Raw genomic sequence first — 14368 nt, 5'->3', positions numbered from 1 at the left:
CAGAGCTATGAAACCCCAGCCCCAACCAATAGACCTGTACAGAATGAAAACCTGAAGACACCAGAAATTGGGCCAGAAGTAGAGTATGACATGGCTGTCTCTGAAAATGGGGTCAACCTAGACCCAAGTGGATAGAGAGGAGCCAAGGGTTTACTGTGTTATAAAAGCAGATGACCACTCATTTAAGAAATGGAAACCAGGGTTCATCCCTGGTGTCCAGTGGTTAAGAATCCACCTTGCAATGCAGGGCACGCAGGTACCATCCCTGGTTGGAGAACTAAGATCCCACATCCCACGGAGCAGCTAAGGCCACAGCCTGGCAACTACTGAGCTTGGGTTCTCCGGAGTGCGTGCTCTCTGAGGAGCACCATCAGGACCACTCATTACCAAACAGATGGGTCGAAGCATCTGCAAAAATAGAAAAAGTTTGGTGTCCTCTTATAGCAGTGTCTGGGTCAAAGTTCCTTTTTATCCCCTTCATTGTGACATTTTATCTTTTTGAGACTAATGCTGTCTTTGAACACAAATTTCTCTTCCAGGACCCATCACTCAAATAAGGCTTAACATTACTGAGAAAAGCAGTCATGTGTGATTAAATCCTTCTCCAGGGGATCTTCCCAACCCAGGAAATGAACTCAGATCTCCTGCATTGCAGGCAGATTCTTTACCAATTGAGCCACCAGGGAAGCCCAAAATAATGTTAAAAGAAATCAGAACACTTTTGTCTGTTAAAAAATATATATTGGGAGGAAATAAAGCAAATTATTAGATAATAAAATTTCTTTCTTTCTAAATCTTTGTAGTTTTTAAGTTTTCTTGAAAGAACTGATTGTTATAGATTATAAAAATGCATTTAAAAATAGGTATTTTCTGACATCATGGGAAGACCTAACCCAGGAAGCAAATCATAATTTATATAGGAAATTTTCCTTATGCTTTCCTTTCCAGCATTTTCTCTCACTGTCCCCTTCCTGCTCTCTGTTCTAACAAACCTACCTCATACGTTGTCACCTTAGAGTCTTTGCTAACTGGGAAATCCACGTCTCCTTGTCTACCAAAAGTGTCTGTGGGGACAAACCCTACGGTCCTGCAAAGCCAGTTTAGATGACTCCTTGTCTCTGAAAACCTCCATGATAATTAGAACCACTGGTATTCTCACTACCTTCAACTCCTTGTATATCTCTTCAGGTCTTTCATGCTTTACATCTCATGTTATTAAAAGTAACAGTATTAGCAGTAATAATGTAATGCCTTCGCTATACTATGAACTCTTCAAGGCCTTTAGGAATTTTGAAAATACCTTGATTACAGTAAACAGAAGTGATGGGTAAATGAGTGAATTTGTCCTACCATTTGAGTCAGATCTAAAAGACTGGAAAATCGTGCCATGTCTTCTTTTTTTTTTTTTTTTTTTCCTTTTCCCAGCTGTGTAGCATTGCTTTGAATTTGGTTAGTATAGCAACCAAGTGGTTTTAGTAAGAGTCGCTTTTTAGGCTTGACAAATAGAAAAACACAAGAAAATGCTTGTGTTTCTTTTTTAAAAACACCAAAAGAACATGTTGTATCTTTCTTTATTTAGAACAACTCACTATCCTGCCTTGGGCAACTAGCTTCCTGGGTTCCAGAGGAATTGTTGGCTCTAAAATTAGAAGAAATGAGTTTGGATTAAGAGCTCTCTAAGGTCCCTTCCAAATCTAGCCTTCTATGATCCTAAAAATGATGATAAAGCCAAGTCTGACTTTTAGAGACTTCGATTGTTGTGTTCTAAATATTATATCAAAGTACCATAACTATTAATAATGTTTAGCATTTACAAGAATGTTCAGCCTGATTCTTTCTTGATTCTCCATGATCTAGTCTCTGCTTCAGTATTTTTTTCTTTCTAGAGAACCTAAAGTCAAAGGCTTCCTCTCTGTTTGCCTTCCCAAGTGCAGACACGCCTTCTGCAGCCACAGCCGTCCCCAATTAACCTGTCTCCTCGCCACAAGTGCATGAGCCCCCATGACTCAGCAATCCCAGCCTCTGGAAGAGTCCATCATCATGACAAACCATCAGCCATTAGCTTTCTTGCATAGTAGTTCTGAGTGAGGCAAGTACAGCTTTCTTCTCAATATAAATCTCCAGATCTAATTAAGTGGCCCACTTTTAATTCATCCCATGGGAATTCTATTGATACTCTATTAAGTACATAGTTACACCTTATAAACTGTGGATGATATGTAACACATAATCTACCATAACACAAATAAGTAGCATTTATTTCCAATTTTACCATTTATAGGTGCTTTCCATGTGTATGTGTGCCATATTGTCTCTTAGAATTCGTATCAACGATTGTTGGGTTGATTTTCAAATGTGTTGTCATTAAGAAGTACCAAGAGAGGCCTGTTCCCCACAGTTTGTTATGGTCAACACAGAGTGGAGTCCAATTATCAACACTTCCCGGTCAACAGAGATGGGGATGTTCTATTTTGTTCATTCAACCTGAGATGATCACTCAGTATATATATATATCAACTGCCCAAGTTCAAATCAAAATTTTCTTTCTCCTAAATTTTCCTAGATTTCCTAGATTTTCACTTCTCCTCCCAGAAGTATCTCATCCCTTTTCTGAATACCCATAGCACTTTTCCTATATCTCATCAATCATATTTTTATTATTTAAAAAAAATTATGACACTTTCCCTCCTTGTTCATATTTTATTTCCTCTACTACTCTAGACCCATTGAACCAGAGTCTAAGGGGCATCTGTAATTATAAAAAGCCTCATGGTCCATATGTGGTGCCAGGGCCACCTGTGTGAAAGGCAGGAATCATACATGTAAGTCACGTGTCCCTTGAGAGACAGTAGACACAGTGGTGAAGAACCAGGTGCTAGGGTGCCTGGCCACCCGGATTCACAGCCCAGCTCTGACACTTACAAGTTAGGCCTTGGGCAAGTCACTCAACCAATGTGAACTTAATGTGTGAATGAGGAGATATTAATAATAGAGCATATTCTCCCCCTAGATATTAATAATAGAGCATATTATCCCTTGCTTTCTAATTAAATATTAAAAAAATATACGTATTGGGACTTCCCTGGTGGTCCAGTGGCTAAGACTCCATGCTCCCAATACCGGGGATCTGACTGTGATCTCTAGTCAGGGAAATAGATCCCACGTGCCCCAACTAAAGATCCTACCTGCTGCAACTGAGACCTGGTTTAGCCAAATAAATTAATTAAATAAATTAAAATAAATGTTAATGTTAAAAAGAAACCACAAACATACAATTCCATTACTGTGAGGCACAACCACATGCATAGACTTTTATCACTTATTTCTCAAGGGACGTAGAGGACTAATGGATTTAGATTCATAAACCGGAACCCTCTGTGATCCTTACAAAGCCTATATACTAATGTTGTTTAGTCCCTAAGTTGTCATGTCCAACTTTTAGCAACCCATGCACTGCAACATGACAGGCCTCCCTGTCTCTCACCATCTCCTGGACTTCAAGAAGCCTTATAGCTTCGGCTCTTATCCTCTCCGCAGTGTGTACAACTTCATACTGCATGGGAATAAGCCTGAACTGGCTTGCTAGATGCTGTAGGCACACAACCTAGCTAAAAGCACACACCATTGTGGACAACTATACTTCAGTAAACATTTTTAAAATATAAATAAAATTCCCAAATTTATAAGAACAGATTCAGCAACTATAAATGTGTGTAAAGACACTTATATAGCTCAAGCAGCTCATTCACAGACAGAAAAGAATGTGAGTTCTTAAACTCAGATTTCCAGACATCTTTTCCTTGGACCCTACTCCTTTGTTATCTCCATCTTCTATAAGGGAGAGAGTGGGTTTCAGAAACTTGCTTGAGATCATTTAGACAGAGCAAGGCTCTAACCGGAGGTTTACTAAATCTAAATCCGGATCTTTCACCCTTGCCAGTGATGTTTGGGAACTGGTAACTCTGTTGAGTTAAAGCTCAACCACAGGAAAATTACACACTACAGGTATGTCATTGCCCATTTATGGTCACCATAAAGTAAGATTCATGATTAATTTTTAACAAGTGAACTCACCTATGTTTTAACGTTCTTTTGAAAACGCTTACACTCAAATGTTAGAAAAACAATGGCTTGCTTTCTTCAGCAACCCCCAGAAAAGGAATGAATTTGCCCTTGTGGTTCCAGAGATACAGAAGTTAGACTCAAAAGTTGGACATGGCAAGAGGTAGATTGTAGCTTATACATTTTTAATGTTTTTGTTGTTGTTGTCGTTAACCTAATTTCTGTCATAAAATTGGCACCTCCTGTCCTAAGGTATCCAGAATCTCACAGATGGGACTCCAGGACTGGTCAAGAGGCTGCAATTTAAAAAAAAAAAAAATGAAAAAAAGAGGCTGTGTCGTCTGACATCCCAGATTTCTATAAGGAAGTTTATAAAAGCCAAAGTCCTTGGACTTAAGAGAGGATTACTGCTTCTGTTGACTCTGAAAAATCTTGTCCCCACTGAGGACTCCTTTAAAACCCTTTTAGAACGTAAAGAACACTTATTTTGACTAGGTAATCTGGCAACTGCAATCACCAGCCCTTCATATGTGCACATTACAGTACCAAAGATATTGTGGTAGGGTATTTAGGGGTCTCAAATATCCTTGGCCAAATGTCTTCAGTGTTGGGGAGACAGGCTTCTACAAGAGCAAAAGCCTCCTGTGGGTTTTGTCCATTTCAGTTTTCTCACTTATGTCAAAGTAAGAAGAAGGAAGGTGGGGGAGGGTGGGAAAGAAAGGAAGAGGCACTGGTCCTTGTGGGTATGCCAGGCACTGAGCTAAGCACTTTGCCAAAGTTAATCTTCAGTCTCCCAGACGAACAAAGCTAGTTTGATTCTCCTTACTTTGCAGACAGGTACAAGGAAGCTCTGAGACGTTAAGCTGCCTGGGTCCCATTGCTAAAAGGGGTTAGTTGACTCTAAAGCCCCCACCTCCCTCTCCCTCCACCAGCCCTCCTGGAAGGCTTTGGTGAAAGTAGCTCAGTCTCTCTCCCGGAGTCCAAAAGAATCATATATCAGTATTCTTAAGCCACGTAGGCTGTGTCATACACGCACACCCTAGCCACCTCAGGAGGCCCCCGAGGAAGGGAAAACAGTGCTCTAATTCAGCAGAAAGCCCACTGGGCTGACCAAATGCCCTTCTCTGCTCTGAATTCCAGTTTGCCCACTTGTAAATAAAGGGCGTTGGACTAGTTGCTTTCTTAGGCTTCTAGCTCTTAAAGATGCCTGCAGATAGAGAACAGACTTGTGTTTGTCAAGGGGAAGGAGGAGAGGGAAAGACTGTGGGAGTTTGTGATTAGCAGATGTAAACTATTATATATGGACTTCCCCACTGGCTCAGTGGTAAAAGGATCTGCCTGCAGGGTAGGAGAAACAGGAGATGCAGGTTTAATCCCTGGGAAACTATTACATATATGATGGTTAAACAAGGTTCTCCTGTATAGCATAGGAAACTATACTCAATATCCTATGATAAACCATAATGGGAAAAAATATGAAAAAAGAATGTGTATATGTATATCTAACGTATGAGTCACATCGCTGTAGACTGACACAACATTGTAAATCAATAAAAAAATTAAATTAAAAAATGTGCATGGAATCATTCATAAAAATGATTGCTTGAGTAATGTGTTAAGGAGTTTCTTTCAATAGCAGAGAATCCCTACCTCTGTGAGTTTTATTTTCAATTTTTTTTCATGTGCAAATTTGGTAGGAGTAGAAGGTGTGAGAGTGAGGACCTTTATTTATTCCCAGGGTGTCTTTGGCATAAATAGGAATTGGGTGAGAGCTTCCCCAACACAGGAGCATCACAGACGCCCCCCCCCCCCCACCCCGAGGGTGTGAGCAGAGCCCTGCTCAGCCTTTGCTGAGAAGATAGCAGCTGGCCAGGAGGGGCAGGAGGTGACAGAGAATATGGTGGGAGACAGCTAGAAGAGCAGTGTCACAAGATGCTGGTTAGTGTGGACCCCAACTTCAGAGTGTGATGGTGGCTAAGATGCGGCTCTTCCAGCCTCTAATTTCTTAGCTCTGAAAGGACATATGGGCAGACAGATGACCAGGAAACCTAACAAGATGGCTTGTGCGTGATCATATAACTTGACTCATTGGTCATGGACTTCAGATTTAACTGTATGCCCTTTGGACCTTCTTTCAGCCTCATAAATCATCTTGGGCTACTCTAGTTCATCTTGTAAACTATGTGTCTCTGAATAAACTACCTTATGAACTATCCAATCCAAGATTCCAATCCCACGGTTTCCAACCCCAGGGAAGAATAGATTTTTTGAGCAGAAGGGTGTTACTTGGGAAGGTGCAGAGAGCTTACTGAAAAATTCCTTGAATTAGACAAAAACAGCTTTGTGGAAATTATCTGCTCGTTACTGAGAATAGGGTTCACTACCCCTCACAGACAATCAAGTTAACTGGTTTAGATTTAAGAACCCAGTCTCAAGAAGACCAGAGAAAGATACAAAGATCAGCTCTTCCCACAGTGCTCAGCCCAAGTTCCAAGTCTTCTAGGCTGAGAACCTTTAGTGAGTTACAGCCAGCTGAGAGGCATAGCTTGAAATGGACCATAGGTCTTTAGCACTTGGAAAGCATTTTCATTAAACCTGTTAACTAGATGCTAGTCCATGCTCCTGACAAATCCAAGAATCCTTTCCAGAGCATCCCTGACCAATGGTTGTTCTTTGTTTCAACCTTTACAGCAAACAGAAATACACTGCTGTGATGTGACAGCCCATTCTTGTACAGCAATTAGTTCCAAAGTTATACCATGATAGCATCCTCTCTATAACCGAGTAAAGGATGTCTTTCTATCATTCACTTGTATCAAGCTTTCTAGGGGAGGAACTGTCTCCTTCAGAGTCTAACAGGATTGTTGGCTGCAAGAAACAGAAACAGACTCTGGCTGTATCATGTAAAAAGGCACTATACTGAAGAGATATTAGGGCTCACAAAACAAAAGGGAGACTGAAGGAATGAGGCTGGGCAACAGGCAAGATCCGCAGTCAAGATCGTATTTCAGTAGCAGTCTGATTCATGTTTAGGTGCTCTGACTGCCTGTCCTGCAAGTGTTTCCTCCATCTGTACTCATTCACTAAAGACTCCCAGCCCTAGGAGCAAGTGTGTGATTGCTTAAGGCTCAAGGCATGTGGTTTAGACTTGGAGAACATACAAAGGAGTGACCATAAAGCCTTAATCATTGAGCTCTCCAAGTATATCCACTTGGCTTACTTCTTTGTACCCTAATTATGCCCTATACAGACTAAATGCCCACTGACTGTCTCTGGTAGAGAAACACAGTACTCCTTCAGGAGAGTATTTTAGAAATGGAAAGAAATGAATTTTGTCATCAAATCCAGTTGTACTTTTCAGCTTGTTAATGCCAAGTGTAACTATACTTCTATACCTGCACTAAAACACACCAGTATCACTTAATGAACTTTTTAATTGGCTCTTTAAAATAGTAGTGCAATCAGGCTCCTCATTTGATTCATGCCCAGAAATCTGCAGACAGGCTGAAAGGAAAAATGTGAATCACAGTTTAAATAGATGCTTTTCAACTACTTTGTAAGACAAACAGATGTATTAATTAGCACATACTTTAGGGCATGTTTTATACTTGAAAGGAGAAAGGAGAACAGGGTATCATCTCACCAGAGGCAATAAGAAAGATTTGTGCTGTGATTCCAGAAACAAAATGGCATCTTGTTTTCAGAAATGCCTATTTCTGAGAACAATGAATTCAGGGGCTTAGAGTAGGGCTCTGGGGGCCTGAACAGACCAGAGAAGTGATCTCTGGATTTACAGAACAAGGAGGCTCTTGTCTAAGAGGTATAGAAGAAGCAGACCACAGCCTTAGTAATATGGGGAAAAGCCTTTTAACATAGATACAAATGAAGAAATCCAGTAGTCACAGAGCTAAGTAACACAATTGTGCTCTTATATGCCCAGAACTTATGTATAGGAAGATTTGGCTGAGGGTAGAGTCAAAACTCTGGGTAGACATGATATTATGCTAAGAGTTATTGAGATGATAGAGACAATGAAATCTCCACCTTTCAAGAGATTTGAAGGGGTCACAGGGACATAGACATGAACTTAGTATAGCATATTTTCTTATTGTGGTAAATTCATTTTTTTTTTTTTTAACTGAAAGCTGAGATCAACACCTTTTCTTAAAATGATTATCTTGTGATTCTTCGTTGCTTTGAGTTTCTTTGGCATCCATCTCCACCCACCTTGGGTCACTGTTTAAGGCTCCTTGGAGTTCAGGAAGAATGCTTGGCATATAAGAGCTCTAGTTTGGGAAGGATTTGGAAGACACATCTAGGGGCTTAGAAAGAGGATTGTGATTGATTAGCCATGTCTGGCATAGGCGTAGGAGCAGTAAGTGGTTGCACGTGTCATCTCTCAGCCAGGAGATACCTGCATCTAGGATCTTTAACTGTTACTCAAAGTGAGAGCTTCAGTGGGAAAATAAAATGAAGATGGACTGGGACTTCCCTGGTGGTCCAGTAGTTAAGAATCTGCCTGCGCGTGTATAGGCACGGAGTTGATCCCTGGTCTAGGAAGATTCCGCATGCCTTGGGACAACTAAGCCTGAGCATGACAACTGCTTAGCCTGCCTGCTCTAAAGCCTGTGCAACAAGGGAAGCCACCATAATGAGAAACGGGCGTCCTGCATCTAGAGAGCAGCCTCTACTCGCTGCAACTAGAGAAAGCCCAGATGCAGCAATGAAGATCTAGTGCAGCCAAAAATAAGTAACTTAATTAAAAACAATAAAAAAGAAAAGAAAAGAAAAGATAGAGATAGACCAAGGAGATGGTCAGCTTCTCTGGGCTCTTGGAATTCTCTCTTTGCCCAGACTGCATACTTCTGGTATGGGCTGGCAGAATGCTGCTTGATGGAAAAGAAACACGACATTCTGAAGCTTCTGTGCATCTGATCATCCATATGTCCTGCTCACCTCCAGGCTGTTGTATCTACATTGTTTTATAGCATGAGGAAGTAACTGATTTGTAAAAGATCACTGTGTGCGACCGTGCGGTCGTTTCAGTCATGTCCAACTCTTTGTGATCCCATGGACCATAGCCCCCTAGCCTCCTCTGTCCATTGGATTTTTCAGGCAAGAATACTGGAGTGGGTTGCCATACCCTCTTCCAGGGGATTTTCCTGACCCAGGGATCAAATCCACATCTCCTGTGTCTCCTGCACTGCAGGCAGATACTTTACCTCGGAGCCATCAGGGAAGCTCAAAAGAATATTAAGAGAATGCAAAAGGTATAGGAGAGTCATTGCCTGCCCTTGCATGTAGATAGCTTCTTGCCCTCTAGGCAGTTCCCTAGAAAAATCATGGTTATCATGTTTGAAAAATCATGTTTATCTCTCATTTCGAGCAACAGTTAAAGGTCCTAGATGCAGATATCTTCTGGCTGAGAGATGACACGCAGCAAGTGAAACTGAGCAGACAGGCTTGTGATATGCCCTGGATTTCCAAAAGTAGGCTGATGGATCCTGGTGCGTTGGCTGATGACCATGTAAGATGCTTGTTTTGGTTATAGCTTCCTGGGTCCTTCCTTAGAACAAGTGAATCAAAATCTTGAGACTAGAGTTTGGGAGGAACAATTAGGAAACAATTAGGAAAAATTTCCACAGTGATTCTGTTGTGAAGTGAGGATTGGAAAGCCCAGTTTCTGATGGCTGAATCATAGTCCAAAAGTGTCTGAAAAAGGTGAACAAACAAGGTAAAATGTCAGAGACAAACATAAATTCCTCAATTTTACAGTAATAAGAGTTGGAGAAACCTAGACTGACAACCGCATATGTAATAAATCTGCCATATTTCATTTTCTGTGAACTCAGGATGAAAAAGTTCTGAGACTCAGCCTCCCAAATAGTTGTGGTGGTGTTAGGCTAAGTGCATATGCATGTCATAGCCAGAGCAGGGAAGGGGATCTCCCTTTCCTAGTCCATACTCTTAGAACACAACTGGATTATATTCTTGATTTAATAGTAGTAATTGTTATTTTCAGTAGTAATATCCAGCAGCAGTAATGAATTTTTTATGAAGCACTTTATCATTTACAAGCTTTCTGTGTCCAACATTCATTTACCCTACATAAAAACTTCAGTTCAGCTGTGTGGATGGAATACAGCCCACTGATGGATGTATAATTCAAACAGTTTGGGGGAATTTATAGACCAGAGTGGGTTTTCCAGGGGGCTCATTGGTAAAAAAAAAAAAATCTACCTGCCAGTGCAGGAGACACAGGAGACTCAGGTTCAATCCCTGGGTCGGGAAGATCCCCTCAAGCAGGAATGGCAACCAACTCTAATATTCTTACCTGGAAAGTCTCATGGACAGAGGAGCGTGACAGGCTATAGTCCATGGGATTGAAAACAGTCAGACATGACTGAGCAACTAAGCACATATGCACAGACCAGAGGAATAATACAGCTGAAAACCATGCCATCAGAACTAGAGTTTCTTACCTTGGAGAATATGTAATAAGGCCTTGTGTATTGTCTCCCATGGTCTGGTGGGTTTCCATGGGGAGAGAGGATAGATTGCCATGGAAATCTCAGAAGACAGATCTGATCAATGGCAGAAATTACAGGGAAGCAGATATTGACCCATGCCTTGACCCAAGACATTTTTCTGTGGTCAAAGCTTTTTAAGAATGGAACCAATTGCTTCCATGCAGAGGCTGGAAAACAGTTTACTAGGAATGCACAAGGAAGAAATTTGGGATTGTTGAGCTCTCAATAATCAGAGACCTAGAGACCTCTCAGAGGTCCTAGAAAGAACTCTGAGTTGTGAAACCCAGGCTCAGCCAATCTTCTGATGGCCAGGGCTGCTGAAACACCAGGTCTGGAGGCAAGGGTTGTGGCAGACAGTGGTGACCTTAGATGTGGGAGGCTCCCACTCTTTGCCCAAGTGAAGGTGAGTCTCACCTCTTGCCCTCTGACCTCTTGTGGGAGAATCTCACACCTTAAGCTGAGCTAGAGCATTGGGAGCATCCATATATCCTTTATGCTTCTCTCCCTTTCTGTTTAGTGAGCCCTGGTCTGGTCATAGAACCACAGATTCCCAGAGCTAGAGGGCATTTAGAGGTCTTTGGGTTCAACCCGGCCACATTAAAAGCGAGAAAACAGTGAAATATATGAATCACCAACACCATTACATCTTGGAAGAGAATTTCCCTGTGACCTGAGGAGGGGAGTGCTTGCCTACCCTCACAGGCTGAGTGATAGTGAGGCTGCAGCCCAGCCTCTCAGCACAGTGTTCTCGTTTGTTCCACACATCACCTCCTGTCTCTTCCTGGGAATCCTTTCTTTCTTTCCCACTGAGGACACTAGCCTCTGCTGTAGAATGGACAGAGGCTGGAGCTGAGCTCACAGAGCACCCACCCCATCACACGCAGCGCCATCTTCACTGCAAGCCAAGCCTCGGGAAGATGTACAACCCCACTATGGCTGCAAGTGGGGTTCTTCAAGCATGAAGCAAAATGTCAGTGTTTTATAACCTGTAACTCACATCACAGAGGTTTAAAAACAAAACAAAACAGACTAAACATTCTTCTGGGTAATTCTACTTATTAATCTGTCCTTGGGTTAGTTTTATGTGTGTGTGTGTTGGAGACTAGAGTTAGTATTTTGAGTGGAAAACAGAATTTAGTGTAGAATGGAATTTATCATTATAATAGTTGAGGATTTTTTAATGGACTGAGGAGAAAAACAGCATTTGGCTATTTTTTTTCCTCCTTCCCTCCCTTGCTTCCTTCCTTTCTTCCTTTCCTCCTGAATTTTCCAACTCAGGGCTGCAGGTGCTCGTCAGCTGAACGAGTGTCCTCGCTTTGAAGAGCTGGTACACACCGCTCTAATTTAAGGATGCTTTATTCTGCCTTTCAGCTTCTTGGCCTGTCTAAGAGCACAACTCTAAAGAACTGGGCCATCAGACACTCTTCTTTGTGAAAGTCTATACCCAAAGCCAGTGCAAAATCCCTCTTAAGTCTGACTAGCACACTCATTTGTTCTGAAGTTATTATCTCTGCAAGGTCTAGCGTTTGCAGTCACAAATACCAGAGGTTACCAAATGCCTGGCCTGTTTCAAAATTTCTATTTGTGATTGCTCACTGCTCTTTGAGAAATTTTCCTTTCTCCACTGGAATTTTCCATCTAGTACTCTACCCTAAAGGTGAATTTTTCTGGTGAGGAAATGTGAATATCCCATTTACAGTCTTTTCTCTTTTTAAATCATGACTGCACTTGCCATTTTTAGCGGGAAAAAATTTCCAAAATCAGAAAACCTGCCTCTCCCACATCTAATTGCCCTAGGAAATGGCTCCTTAGGATAAGAATCAGTTTCCCCTCAGGTACTCAAGAAAGAAGAGTATGGAAATTAGCGATGTTACCTCCTCAGAAAATGGGATGAATGTGAGAGAGCAGGGGCCTCCTTGGGATGGAAGACCTGAGCTCATCTCCTGTTTTGTCCATTATTTATAACCTAGACTGCTGGCTCTACTGTGTATAAGGAATATGACCTTGAGCTTAAGTGACTTAACCTCTCTGTACTTCATGTGGGGATAAGGCTGCTCCAAACCTCATAGGATAGTTATGAGGGATAAATGAGTATCTAGATCTGAAGCATGGTGAGAGGGCTTCCTTGGTAACAGAAGAGCTAAAGCAGAGGACTGGAGACTAGCATGAGTTGCCTGTGTGAGGACAATGAGAAGAAAAGCCATCTGATCTGGGCGGGGCTACAGCGAAGGCAGTGGGGCCACAGGCAGCTAGGGCCAGCCAGACCTGCTCATTGACGACCTTGGGATTATTAGGCCAACCAAGGGTACGTCTGAAAGCTGGGATTCTCTCTTCTCAAATGAAGAAATGGAATTCACAGCTGGGAATAGAGAGAGGGATCAATTATTGTTTTAGCAGTTAGACCACATAACAAATGACCAGATTTGCAAAGGGTATTGGCCTGATGGACAGCATGCTGAAAACCTGCTATTTGACTGTGACAAGTAAGTGGGCAAGTAACTCGCTGTTTCCAAGGCTCACTTTCCCCCCTGTTTCCTAATAAAACAAGTGGGGCTAGATTACTAGATTTTCTCCTCTGGTTCTGATATTCTGTGATTCTAATTTGTGAGCATTCTCTTTAGGGCTTAACAAGGAGAGAAAAGATTATGCTGAATTGCAATCTAAAAAAAAAAGAAAGAAAGAAAGAAAGAAAAAGGAAACCCTTAAGATCTAATAAAACCAATGCGCTATGCACCATTTCTAGCAATCCCTGGCAAGTGTTTCATAACAGTAGCAGCTTGCTTACCCCTTATGGAATATTTGTAGAAAGAGAGGTACAGATTGTGAGCAGGAAGACACTTGAGATGTTGAATATCTTTGAATGTCTGATAAGAAAAGGGAAAGGAGGAAATGGCATTTGACGGTAATTTTATTCATTCAATAAGCATATGTCAAGTGCACACAGTGGGCCTGTGCAGCCTGCCCACGTGAATCCCACTTGGTTTGGGTCCTCAAGAAGTCACAGTTTAGTGTAGGAGACAGACATACAATAAAAAATCAACTCTATAGACTTAGAAAAGAGCTGGAGAAAGAAGGGATTCATCCCAACTGGGGGAACTAGGAAAGACTTCACACAGCGTGATGTGGAGTTGGCCTATACATGATGAGTAAGGGCTTGATAGCTGGAGAGTGAGGAAAGGGGGCATTCCAGGCTGAGATAATGGCATGAATAAAGGATTGCAACTGGGAAAGTCTGGGTATTTTTAGGGCACCGAGGTAGGCTGCATTGCTGAAACAGTGGCATGGGAGATCTCAGAAAAATGGCTAGAAAAGAAGGGATGTTCTTTGTTGTTTGTTTTTTAGTTGCTTTAAATGAAATTAACTTACTTACGGTTCTTAATAGAGAATTCTACCCAATATTCATTTGAGGGACAGAGGGTCACTGATCAAATGCTTGGAAATACAATATCCATATTTAATAATCCAGTCAAGGTGTGATCTGCAAGTTTGCAGTACAGAAGCCTATGGAAATCACTGATATTCTCAAGAAATGGAGATCCGTTTTCTTTCTTTGGCTTTCTATTAAGAGCAAGAAATCAATTGTGCTCAGAGTGGCCATTTAGGGACTCAGTGATTATGGTGAGGAGACTTGGACATGTCAGTTTATATCTCTGGATCTCTCTACATGAATGACCTGCAAAGAGTTCAGGGTGATTTTCAAAAAAATAAAGATTATGGGGCCACATATTCAAAGCTCATTTGACCCTGTCACAAATGAACTCTATGACCTTAAGCCC

This window comes from Dama dama, chromosome 19, assembly GCF_033118175.1.
Source record: "Dama dama isolate Ldn47 chromosome 19, ASM3311817v1, whole genome shotgun sequence".
NCBI lineage: Eukaryota > Metazoa > Chordata > Mammalia > Artiodactyla > Cervidae > Dama > Dama dama.
Note: the sequence above shows the minus strand (reverse complement) of the source record.